The sequence below is a fragment of the Medicago truncatula genome, chromosome 2 (genome assembly GCF_003473485.1).
Source record: "Medicago truncatula cultivar Jemalong A17 chromosome 2, MtrunA17r5.0-ANR, whole genome shotgun sequence".
NCBI classification, from domain to species: Eukaryota; Viridiplantae; Streptophyta; class Magnoliopsida; order Fabales; family Fabaceae; genus Medicago; species Medicago truncatula.
Genome location: NC_053043.1, coordinates 25,745,351 through 25,757,926, shown reverse-complemented (window position 1 = coordinate 25,757,926; position 12,576 = coordinate 25,745,351). Strand labels below are relative to the sequence as shown.

The 12,576-nt window shown below is 38.6% G+C and overlaps 1 non-coding gene across 1 annotated transcript; it reads left to right on the top strand.

Annotated features, from left to right (window-relative positions):
* Positions 1–4,895: 4,895 nt before the first annotated feature.
* Positions 4,896–5,002, top strand: LOC120578764 (small nucleolar RNA R71). Its single transcript, XR_005644575.1, has one exon. It is a non-coding gene; the product is annotated as a small nucleolar RNA R71 (small nucleolar RNA).
* The last annotated feature ends 7,574 nt before the right edge of the window (positions 5,003–12,576 follow it).

The following is a 12,576-nucleotide window of genomic DNA, read 5'->3' as shown; positions in this document are numbered from 1 at the left end:
CTTTCTTTTGCTCCAAGACTTAATCCATCCAATATTCTTCCCTGAAATATAATAAATTGCAATTTAAAGTAAACTATCCTAAAAAGGAAATAATACTAATATAAAATTATATAAAATCTAAATAAAACTAAACTAAAAAGCATATTAAAATAGCATATAAATGACTCATCAAACTCCCCCATACTTGAATCTTTGCTTGTCCTCAAGCAAAAGGCATAAACATAGTAGCATCAACAGTTAAATCAAATGACAATTTAATTAAAGCACATGTCTCCTCAAGGGCTTAAATCCCAAAATGTACACTAATCACAAACTCAAGTATTTCTTGAAATCTTTATTCTACCCAACGATCAAGTTTCAAGTGAGTGTGTGTGTGAAGTCCAACCCTTTTCTTGCTCCTGTATAAGATAGGTATTATGAGGAAACATGGTCTAATCCTAGCACTAAACTAACCAAGAAAGATTCCTTCTACAATTCACATAAGAGAGATGGGAGTTTTTGAGAATCTTTGTTCTTTGCCATATGCATATTTTAAGTTCTTTATTTAAGGAACAACATTTTCACGTAGGAGGTCGGAGGGCCTACCCCCTTCCCCAATCTAGATTCAATGGTATCCCTTAAAACATCGTCTTCACGTAGGAAGTCGGAGGGCCTACCTCCTTCCCCAATCTAGTTTCAACGATGCTTTTTTAAAGTTTTTTCCCAAGATAACAATCACCTTCACGTAGGAAGTCGGAGGGCCTACCTCCTTCCCCAATCTAGATTCAGCGATGAGATCTTGGAATTTATTTGGCTTTTTGGCTTTTTATGATCTCCCTTATACTCACTTATACTACTGGCGCTTTGAGAGTCTTTAAAGGTTAATGCACCACTAAGATTAGAACGCGTTTCCTTAAAATACCTATTCATACATTTACTCAAGGGAAGCAACTTTGAGTTTTTCTCATTGGAGAATTTTATTCACTTTAAAACAAGATGTGGTTATATCAAGAAGACTTAAAACACAAGAGTTTGCTTTTATGTACAAGAATCAACAAAATAAGAGGAGACAATGAAATTTTTTGTGTCATGATGTTTTCAATAAAAATTAGCTACTTAACCATGCCTTTTACAATAAAACAAAACAAAAGAATAAAGTTCAAGGGAGTTTGGAAACACTACGACTAAAGACACTTTATTAGGCTCCCCCCACACTTAGGAGAAGCATTGTCCTCAATGATTCAAGGTAAAAGAAAAATAAAAGAGGAGGAGAGGTAGAAGAGTGAGATAGAGATGGAAGAGATAAGGTGAAAAAGAGGAAGAGGAAAGCTCACATTTTTATTGAGGTCCATAGGGAGTGCCCTGAAGGTGTAAGTGTTGCATCATGTTTCGAAGCATTTGGTTATTTTCTTCGGATATGCGGTTGCCCCGTAGGACATCATTTCTTAGCCCAGATAATTCAACACCTTGCCTTTGTTGCTCGGTGCTTATCCTTTGTACCTCGGTTTGCATCCATGCCCATCTTTCATTGTTGTCGTTATGGTCATGGGGCTCTTCTTCATGGTGCATGTGGGCACCTTCTTCGTCACCTTGATTATGCTCTTCATGTACCTGTAATCCATCACCAACATACAACAAATTTTCCTCCACCTCGGGGTTAGTCCGAGATGGGTTAGGAAGTAGAAATAAAAGTGGTATGCGAAGTTGAAGTGCATAAGTCATGGGTGGGTGAATCTTAATGAAGTTCATAGCAACAAGGGTTTCAATATTAAGTCTATTGTTGCCCTCAATTGGATTTATCCCATCTTCCTCACCTACTCCAAACTTTCTAGCGATGAAGGTAATGATACCACCGACTACTATCTCAGCTCTATTGTCAGGTCTAGCTCCTATGGAGGAAAGGTAGTCAAGTAGGTAGAAACAAGTATTAACGGGATTGTTATTAAGCATTGCCCAAAGCATAAAAAGTTCATCCGTCCTAGTTGTTCCTACTTCTTTTCTACCCCAAATGGTACAAGCCATGACTCTCTGGAGGTATCTAAGCACGGGGTTGTGAATGTTACTAGCCTTGTTGGTGCGGGGGTTATATTGTCTTAGCCCGGTAATGCGTTTCCAAAAGAGAGCGGGGTTATAGTGTTCCGACTTTAAATTTGGATTCCAAGAGTCATGGATGAACCCCGCATTTGCAAAGTCCATCTCTAAGCAGAAATTTTCAAGAGACATCTCATAATCCATATTCAAAAGTCGGAAGGAGACTCTATGATCGGGGTTGTCAAAATTCACCTTATCCTTCGTAAATTCAATAGAACTTAAGAATTCATAAGTGAAATTTTCGAAGCCCTTCATAGGTCTAAGCATATCAACCCATCCTAAATTTCCTAGTAAGCTGAACACATTATCCCTTAGTCCTAGCACACTCAAAGTATAAGGATCTGGATATCGACAAGGATGCAAAGGTTTAGAGATAAGAATTTTATACCTGTCCCTTTGCTTGGTGTCCTTGAAGATTATGCCATGATTCTTGGCTTGAGTCTTCTTCTTTTTTTGTGGTCATCCGGAAGAGCTTGCTCCACCTTTCCTAGATGCCATTTATCCGGAACCTTGGTTGACCGTTTGTGTTTTGGGTGAGGGTTGGGTTTTGGGAAATGTTTTGAGTAGAAAAGGTTGGTTGGGTGATGGGGTTGGGGTTTGAGTACGTGTTAGGAGTTGGATTGGGTGAATTGATGAAGAATTTGTGGGTTTTTAGGTAGGTGAATGGGGGCTACGAATTTGATGATATTTGGGAGGGATTGGAGGAAAGTTGTTTTTGATTGATGGGTTATGATTGAAATGGGTTTGTGATTGATTGGGTGAAGAAATTATGTGAAATGGTGAGGTTTTGGGGGAGATATGGAAGCTTTGAAATTCTATGGTTATGGAGGTTTTTGAGAGAAGTGTAAATGGAGAGAGAGTTTGTGGTGGAGAATGAGGGAAGAAGAAGATGAAAAGGTGGGTTTATCCTTACCTGTGGTCGGGCACGGCCGTGCCAACCTTAGCACGGGCCGTGCCAACTTTCTGGATCTTAGCTGGTATTTGGATGGTTATGGTCTGGCACGGCCGTGCCAGTGTGAGCACGGGCCGTGCCAAGGTTCTGGACAGTGGCCTCAAAATTTTTCTCGTTTTGCTTGAACCACCTTCGGACAATTACCTACAGAATAACTTAAAAACAAAAACGAAAGCAGTTAAAGACGTGGGTTGCCTCCCACGAAGCGCTTCTTTATAGTCATTAGCTTGACGTTATAAGAAAGTGTCCTTAGAATGGATCAAAGAGGTCATGTTGTGTAGATGGCGCTAATAAGCGTTCTTTCACTTTATGACCTTTAATCATATTACAAGAGTAGAGGGCGGGACCTTTCATATAATTCTCCAACTCAAATCCTATCAACTCATCACTCACTTGAAAAACAATCCTACCGTTTTGAACATCTACTATAGCACCCGCAGTGGCGAGAAAGGGTCGTCCTAAGATTATAGGGCACGCATTGTCCTCATCTATGTCAAGCACCATGAAATCAGTTGGGATTTCCATCCCTTCTATTTTAACGGGGATGTCCTCGACATATCCGACAGGTTGTATATCAGAACGATCGGCTAACTTCAATGTTGTGTCGGTAGGCTTTAGCTTGCCCAACCCCAGCCTTGTAAAGAGGGGTAGGGGCAACAAACTAACACTAGCTCCTAAGTCACACAAGGCATGGTTTAAGGTTTCATTCCCTATCATACAAGGGATGGCAAAACTTCCGGGATCTCTAAGCTTAGTAGGTGGCTTCTTGAAGATTGTACTAGTGTCCCTTGTCAAAGCTATTGTTTCATTATGATCTATAGCCTTTTTCTTTGAAAAAATTTATTTTAAAAGCTTGGCGTATAGAGGCATACGAGACAAGGCTTCAGCATAGGGGATTTTAACACAAATCTTTCGAATTATGTTAAAGAGTTTAGTGAATTGAGCCTCCGAGTTGAGCTTAGTAGGCCTTAAAGGTGTTGGGGCTTTGTTCTTATCAAGCGGTTTCTCACTTTTTATCACACCATTCTTACCTAGACACCTGACACTCTCCTTCTTGACATTTTTAGCCTTAGTAACAGTCTCTTCTATCTTACTACCCCCCAGAAAAATAGCGTTGACATGGGCTTTGGGGTTTGTTTCAGGTTGACCGGGAAAGACTCCCGGTGTTTGAGAAGAGGTGGCCACTTGCTGGGCCACTTGGGAGATTTGGGTTTCAAGCATTTTGGTGTGTGTGGCGATGGAATCAACCTTGGTATTAAGCTTGGAGAGAGAGTCGTTCAGAGATCCTGTTTGGTTTTTTAACTCTTGAAGTTGTTTATTTTGATTCATCATGCAATTTTCCAACATTATTTCCAAACTAGATTTCTGAGCTACTCTCTGGTTGTTTGTATAGCCAGGTGGTGCTGTTTGCCCATAGGAACCTTGAGGATTTTTGTAAAAATTTTGATTTGGCCTCATTCCTTGGTTGTATTGAGCGTAATTTAGTTGCTCAATATTGGCAGCACTACCTAACTGACAATCAACACCTGTATGACCAGTTATACCACAGACTTCACATGTAGGGGATGCAGGGGAAGGTTGGGCAGCACTAACATTAAGTTTTTCAATTTTTTGTGTTAATGCCTCAACCTTAGCAGCAAGGTGGTTATATTCAGAGACTTCGTATATACCTGCCTCTTTCTTAGAGGGAGTAGGAGTGGTGACGGCTCTTTCGTTGGTCCATTGATAGTGATTTTGAGCCATGTCCTCAATCAAAGCATAAGCCTCCGTGTAGTTTTTGTTCATTAGAGCTCCACCTGCAGCTGCATCAACAGACATTTTAGTGGTATATGACAAGCCATTATAAAACGTGTGGACTATAAGCCACTTCTCTAGGCCATGGTGGGGACAAAGTCTAAGCATTTCCTTGAAACGCTCCCACGCCTCATAGAGAGACTCCCCATCTTTTTGATTGAAACGCGTAATTTGGTCTCTAAGTTTAGCTGTTTTAGATGGGGGGAAAAATCGGGCGAGGAATGCTCGCCTCATATCGTCCCATGAAGTAATGGAACCGACTTCTAGGGAATGGAACCAAGCGCTAGCTCTATCCCTTAAGGAAAAGGGAAAGAGATGAAGTCTTACAGCTTCTTGGTTCTCTTTTATGGTGCCACTGAGTCTAAGGAAGGGAGAAATATGGAGATTTGGATCCTCAGTGAGTGATCCAGAAAACTGGTTTTGCTGCACTAAATTGAGTAGTGCAGGCTTGATTTCGAAGTTATTACCCGTAACCGTTGGGTACACGATAATAGCTTGTGGCTCTTCCGTTGAAGGAGTAGCATACTCTTTGAGAGTACGTTCAGCCATAGCGGTATTATTTTGTGCCTCTCTCTTTTTCTTATGCAAAAATCTTTCGATCTCAGGAATAAATTCTCCGAGACTTTTACTTCTTCGCATAAGAAACCGAGAACCCAAGAAGTTAGTGTTAAAAACAAAAGAAAGAAAAGTAGAAGAGAAAAGGAAGAGAAGAGAGTTCTAATCACAAAGAAAGAGTTAATCAAATTAGTTTACTCCCCGGCAGCGGCGCCAAAAACTTGATGAGATAAAACCGCAAGTGTACGGTCTTACCGAAGTAGTATAAAAGAGTATCGTTCCGACAGGGAGTAGTTCAATTTAATTAACCTTTAGAGATGATTAGAAGAGAGAAGAGAATTGTAAGTTGGGGGTTTTTAAACGGTTAAAAAGCAATATAATAAAAGAGCCTTGGGATCGTTGGTTTCATCTAAATAACAAGTCCTTCTCAAACCAAAACCATAAGCTTATAATGTTATGTTAGACCTAATTTCTCAAGACAGTTTCTCTTAAGTTCCTCTAGCAACCAAGCCTATTTCGCTGACTTGATTACTATTGGATTTTGGTTCCTCTAACAACCAAGCCTATTTCGCTGACTTGATTGTTATTAGTTCCCTTGAAGATCGAAACTATATGTCTCAAAGATTGCAAAGCCTATTTCGCTGACTTTGCAATCCTTGTATGAATTCACTTGTTTGAATATCAAAGCTCCACTTTCGTTTTATGAATTGATATTTGGAATAATGGACGAACAATTATCAAACCCTCCACTTTCGTTTCCACAGTTTGATAATGGTTAATCCATGTTAAGACGGTGAATTCAGATAAGAAATTAGGGTTACATAAGATTAAGGCTTAGGGCTTGGTTTGATTAGGATTATGTCATTTAGACTTATCCAACAATCCCAAGACAAGAAGAAGTCTACTCACTCATGTTCATCGTAGACATGGGGGAGAAGAGAGAAAGCATGAAAGTAAAAGACAGGAAAATAAAGGAAAGGAAAAGAACTTTATTTAGAAAAGCAATTGTCACTTATTGTATTCCAAGTAAAGATGAATATTTGTGATGGCTAGCTACTCTATTTATAGTACACAATTGACTTAAAATCTAAGCAAGTATATTCCAAGAATATTCCTCGGTAGATTGTGCGCCAAAATAGAATAGCTTGGAGTCCAAGCAAAAGCAGCAAAAGGTCTCTGGAGGGTGGCACGGCCGTGCCAAGGCTAGCACGGGCCGTGCCAGGCTTCTGACTTGTGGGAGATATATTTTGTTTCCCAATCTTCGTATTTTCGTGTCCAATCTGCTCCAAATCCCTTTCTTTTGCTCCAAGACTTAATCCATCCAATATTCTTCCCTGAAATATAATAAATTGCAATTTAAAGTAAACTATCCTAAAAAGGAAATAATACTAATATAAAATTATATAAAATCTAAATAAAACTAAACTAAAAAGCATATTAAAATAACATATAAATGACTCATCAACAGGGTACATTCAAACGAACATGCATGAGCGAGTGTATGTTGGTGTCTATTTCAATATATGTTACAAGCAGGTTCTCCTCCAGGATAGTCTGTGGTCAATGGCAAGAATGAAAAAACAGAATGAAAATGCATGAAAATGAATAGGCTCGCTAAGTTGAAAACCCGGAAGGGCGGCTTAGGCAAAAATGAGCACCCCGCTGGATTGACAGCCCGAAAGGGCAGTTCAGGCAAAAATGGGGCAATGAAAAGAATTTATTTCCCCGGTGGATCGAAAACCCGAAAGGGCGATCCAAGCAAAAATGGGATGCAAAAAAAAATGAAAAATGAATGAAAATTGAGAAAATAACATGCAAAAAGCATTGACCACAGATGCGACATCCACGGTACACCCGGCACTGGAATGCCCGGCAATGACGGCATTATCCCCAGTAGAGTCTTCCGAGATTCTATCCCCAGCAAGTTGCATAGCTACCTGCCCTCAGTCATGGTTCCGATACATCTTCCAACAATGTTATCTCCAAAGAGGATTTCCAGGAATGTGTAATATAGCACGAGCCACTGCGTGCCCAATACTCCAGTGTCTTGTCTGTCTCTGCAAAACGGTGTCTACAAACTGTCAACAGTCATACATTACAAGCATTCATACATGCATAGTCATGCATATTACGTGCCCATGCATTTAATGAAATTGTTATATCATCCATGCATATTGCATTTCCAGTGCCAACATCAGTCTCAATTCAATACTCATGTCATGTTCTTTGCCAAAACCTTGTGAGCCAATAATATCGGTCAATTTCTACCTTTCAAATCAAATCGACGTCAAGTCAATCTCAATCTATATTTTGTCAAAAAAAAATCCCCAGTGAATATGTTTCTGTTTGGTCAAGTAACCAGTTCGCCTCCAAGAACAACTTGCACCCGTTTACTTTTCAATGTTGTCAGTCGAGTGACCAGTTCGAATCCAAGAACAGCTCGTACCTGTCTATGTGTTTATGATTTTGGTCAAGTGGCTAGTTCAAGTCCAAGAACAGCTTGTACCTGTCTATCTGTTTCTGTCCGGTCAAGTGCCCAGCTCAATCCAAGAGCAGCTTGCACCTGTCTATTTGTCTTTGTCTCCGGTGGAGTAACCAGTTCGCATCCAAGAACAAGCTCGCACCTGTCTATTTGCCTTTGCTTTCAGTGGAGTGACCAGTTCGAATCAAGAACAACTCGCACCTGTTTGTCTGCTTTTATTCCCGGTCAAGTGCCCAGCTCAATCCAAGAGCAGCTTGTACCCGTCAATTTGTTCCTAGTCCCCTACCTATTCTGTTATCTGTTATCTTGTCAATGTCTATCAATCCCGCAATGGATACGACATCTTTTGTTAGTTCCAACTCTCGTTTGTCTCGCATTCATAATCCAAATGTTGCATGGCATTCATGATATTTGAAAATGTACAAGCGTATTTTTACGTCCAAACACAGTGCAAATGTTAATATTTAAGTATCTTCGTCCCGTCAAGCCAAAGACTCCGTCTCTTAACCCTCCGGACAAAGAAACTTAAATAGGGGCAGCTGTTATACCCTGATTTTGGACCTAAAAATACTCATTTAAATTTCCTTTTTAACACTGATACTTGTCAATTCGCTGTTGTCTTACTCTGAATCTTTACTCTCTTTTCACCTGCATATTTTACCGTCTCTGTCTCAAAGTACGTTCAAGCTCGATTTTCTTACATAAAATTATTCAAAGTGTCTTTTCTTGCATTATAAGTCATTTAAGAGCTCTCTGAAACATCACATTACTTTTTCTTGCATTTTATTTCAAAAATCATACAAAAGGGTATTTCGGTCATTTCCTGCAGTGGAACCTATTTTAGTCCCTATGTTTGCCTCTGAGTCTTTTCAACTTGTCTGTACAAATCATTGTTGAGTCTTTGTTTAAAAATCATTTCAAAAATTGCATTTGAGTCAGTTTGGGTCAGTTTAGTCCCTAGGGGCATTTTGGTCTTTTCCTGTCAAAATTTCGGTAGGGAGGTATTTTAAAATAGCTCATGTCAGTAACTGGTTCATTTTAGTCCTTTTGTTGATTTTATTTTTTGTTTCACTTTACGTTTTGTTCAATTTACCAATTTTAATTCAATTTTATTTTAATTACATTCTGGTCCCTCAAATAGTTTCCAGAATTGCATTTTATTCCAAAAATTCTTAAATTTACTTTTTAGTCCTTTTTTTATATATTGCAGTTTAGTCCTCAATTTCACTTTTTTGCAGAAAGGTCCTTAAAGCACAAATTGCCCAAGGCCGAGCCAAATCAAGTTCATAACAGGTGTCACCATTTCATTGGTCAAGATCACAAGTGGCAGGTTATAAATAGCCAAGTGTCAGAGTCAAGCCATAGAATACACGCCACATCACAAACAGAATTGAACTTTCTCTCTCCATTCAGTTAGATCAAAATCCAGAAATCATCAAGAACACAGAAAAATCTCAAACCCTAATTCTTTTCCAGAATCAAAATCATCAACAGATTCATCGTTCCTTTTCAATCCTCAGAGATTCATTGGTGAATTTTCATCATCGAATTGATTCCACTGCAATTCAAGGTGCGAATTCCTCACCGGAGGTGAGAAACTCAAGCACCGATCATAGAGTTTGAGGGAGAAGAAGAAGAAGAAAGAATCAAACCAGCAAGAACACCGATTTATTTTCGGTTTTCACACAAAAAAATCAACAAACAGCACCAAGATTCCAGTGTTCCAAAGATTCCAGTTGAAGATCTCCAATCAAAATCTCAGGTAACACTGAAACTGAATCTTTCTGCCTTAAAAAGTATCAACAAGGACGAAACAGTGCAGATCCATAAGAGTTTGAACGGTTACATTCAAAAAACTACAAAACCTAAAAAGTAATTTTCAAAACCGCGAAAACAAAATTCAGATCTGTGTTGATTCGGACCTTGCATGCAAAATCTAGCGCCATATTCGTGTTCAGGACAAAAAAGGATATCTGAAAACATAAAAAAATTTGAAAACGGAGAAGTTCGTTCAACTCCGGCGGCGGCACCGCCACCCTTGGGCCGCCACCCTTGGGCCGCCGGCCACCACGCCGGAGGAACAAACCTCACCGGAGAAGATGGAGATCTTCCACCTTTTTTCCAGAATCCGGCGAGAGGGAAGAAGAGAGAGGTGAGAGCTTCTCTCACTAGGTTGAGAGAAGAGAGAGAAAGAACTTGTCAAAATGAAAAAACCGGTGTGAGCATGTATATATAGACAACTGAACCGGACCGGTTCAAGACCGGTCCAATCCCTTCAATCCTGAGCGTTGGATCTAGGGTTTCCCTCCCTGGATCAATCCAACGCTCCCTGTGCTTCCAGGCTTTTAGGTTTTGGGCTTGGGCCTTTTTCTTTGCAGTTTCTTACGTTTTTGCTTTTTCTTGCTATTTACACACTGTTTTCTTGCTGATTGAACCCCTACTTGCTCAATTTTTTCTCTCAAAAATTCTAGAAAAATTCCTATTGATTTTTAATTCATTTTTGATATTTTTTATGATGCTTTTCACATGTTAAAAAGTGATAAAAATATAGATGTCATTTTCTTGTTTAATTTGTTCTTTTTGACCTAATTTTTGTGAATTTCTTGCCATATTTTTCCTCATAAATTTTGGCACATGTTATGAACAATTAGTATACAATTTTATGATAAATGTGATGTTGATTTTATGATTGTGCTACTGTTTTGGTATGATTTGTGTGTTTCTTGCATTTTAAGCAACTTTTCTTCTCAATATATCTTGGTTATTTTCACCATTTCTTCACCATTTTATTTCATATTCAATTGATTACTTTTTCCTATCACTCATGTTATATTTTTTCATCTTGTTTTGCTAACATTGTTGACTCATGTTTCACTCATCTCATAGCATCTCACCTCATCATTCTCATTTCTATTAGAATAGGTTTTATTTCTTGCAATTTTTCCTTTTTTTGTATTTCCAATGGTTATGTAATATTTTAGGCTAGTTTAAATTCATCTTTTAAAATTCTTGCAAGACCATAGCATGTATTTAGGACTCGATGTAAAGGACTATGGACACTATAAGTGATGTACACCGACACGAGCACCGACACATGCACACACCCCACATGGATATTCTAGATGCATGATTAGGGAATGTATGTTTAGATGTATGCTTAGGTTTTACCACGCTTAGACAAAAATCATTTTCCCAAAAAAAAATGTGAATAACCTCACTTGAAAACCTTTTTTCCAAATTAGGAGTCAAAACTCCTCATTTTTCCTTTTATTTCCTTAAGTAAAAATCTTAACGAATTTTAATCATACTTAGACTCTATTTTGCAAAAAGTAACTAATTCCACCTCACATTTTCCAAATCTCATGCCCTTGAGGCCTCTCATCTCCATTCTTCAAAATTCCTTTTTCAAACCTAAAATCAACCAACAAAAACAAAAACAATTTTCGAGAATGAACTACGTTTGGTTTTGATCCCTTAAAAGGGTACGTAGGCAATGAGTTAAAACTCCTCCAAGCCAAGTAAAATAAAATCTCAATCATCTTCTCTCCCCCCATTCTTCACTCAAATAAAACTTCTTTTTTAATAAGTGGGCAATAAAAATAAAGCGTAGAAATAAACTTAGGAGAACGGTTCTTATGGATTACCATAATCATTCCGGGTGCCTAACACCTTCCCGTAGCGAAAACGACCCCCGAACTTAGACTCTAAGGGTTTTTTCTCAATTTTGCCCTTCCCAAGAAAAAATAGAGAATATCAAAGATTGAAAGGTTCAAGCCTAATTAATGACTTGACACCCGAAAATCGCGAGTCCATGCATTAGCATTTCATTGTTGGGGGCTTGATGCCCTGGAACTTTGTACTTACCACGTTGGAGCATTAGCTCAAATTAGCGTTGGGGGCTTGATGCCCCGGAAGTATAATAATACTCAAATAGCGATGGGGGCTTGATGCCCCGTATTGGTACCACATGCATATAAGAGGTCTAAGTTGCATAGTCGAGTTAGAGTCGCATTGTAGAGTCAAGGATGTTTATGTTGATAAATTGTGAAGTTGTAATTGTTTATACAAACTATGATTGAAGTGTTAAATGATATATTATTATCTATAATGAATGTTAAGATGATTTGATGTTGATTAACTATAATTGTTGAATTATATGCTTAATATTATTGTTTTGTGAAATCTCACCCCTTCTGCTTGGAAATGTTGTTCTTCCTGTGAGTAACTTGCAGGTGATCGTTAGTAGGTGGTTGCATTTGATGTCATGAGTGACTTATTGATGGGATAAAACCGCAAGTGCACAGTCTTACCGAAGTAGTATGAAAAGAGTATCGTTCCGACAGGGAGTAGTTTAATTTAATTAACCTTTGGAAATGATTAGAGGAGAAAAGAATTGTAAGTTGGGGTTTTCAAACGGTTGAAAATTAATATAATAAAAAGAACCTTGGGATCGTTGGTTTCATCTAAATAACAAGTCCTTCTCAAACCAAAACTATAAGCTTATAATGTTATGTTAGACCTAATTTCTCAAGACAGTTTCTCTTATGTTCCTCTAGCAACCAAGCCTATTTCGCTGACCTGATTACTATTAGATTTTGGTTCCTCTAACAACCAAGCCTATTTCGCTGACTTGATTGTTATTAGTTCCCTTGAAGATCGAAACTATATGTCTCAAAGATTGCAAAGCCTATTTCGTTGACTTTGCAATCCTTGTCTAAATTCA